The sequence below is a fragment of the Amblyomma americanum genome, chromosome 1 (genome assembly GCF_052857255.1).
Source record: "Amblyomma americanum isolate KBUSLIRL-KWMA chromosome 1, ASM5285725v1, whole genome shotgun sequence".
NCBI lineage: Eukaryota > Metazoa > Arthropoda > Arachnida > Ixodida > Ixodidae > Amblyomma > Amblyomma americanum.
Window position 1 is genome coordinate 400749608 of NC_135497.1, and position 813 is coordinate 400750420.

The window sequence follows — 813 nt, forward strand, 5'->3', positions numbered from 1 at the left end:
CTGCAATGATATATTCTGTGGTACTTGCATGCTGAAAGCCACATTATGAAACCCGGCTCAAATAAAACACAGAAGAAATTTGAGCAAAAAAATTATTGTATTTTATTACACATTAGCCTTTCTTCGTCAGAAATGGCTGAAATCAGCAGTGTGGAAAGTATCATTCACAATGTAGTTCTGGAACAATAATAAGCCTTGAGCAGAAACTATATTTTCAGGAATTTTTTCGTAGTTTCAGTTAAATTAATTAAAACACTGAAATCAATGTTATAATTCTCTGAAACTCTTTGGATTATTTGTGCCTAGTTTCATAAAACTAGCTTTGGGTACACGATCACTGAAGTAGATTTTATTACTCATTCTGAAGTCTCATCCTACCTGAAACTGAACCTGCTTTTCAACCGCGAGACACTTTAGGCTGAGCTCACTTCATGTTTATTGCAGGCTTCATATGAGTACAATATCTGGGGAATGTATACAACGAAGACTCTAGAGGTAAAACAATTAGGAGCGACATCTTGTGATGTAGAAAACATAATAGCAAAATTGAAGCATTTTCTAACAAAATATATACAGAATAAAATATGAAAAACGTACCAACGCGAAGTACAGCAAAGCTGCTAGCATATCAACAATCCACATTGGAGATATTACATGTCCTAAAGACTGAGAGATAGGGAGTGTTATAGCAGTACTAAAACCGAATTCATACATCAAACGTGTCTACATTGTTAACGTCTTGCAGTCAGAGATTGGCCTCCAATATCCGTCGAATGTGCATGCGTTATTTTTCAGACGTTATACACATATGAT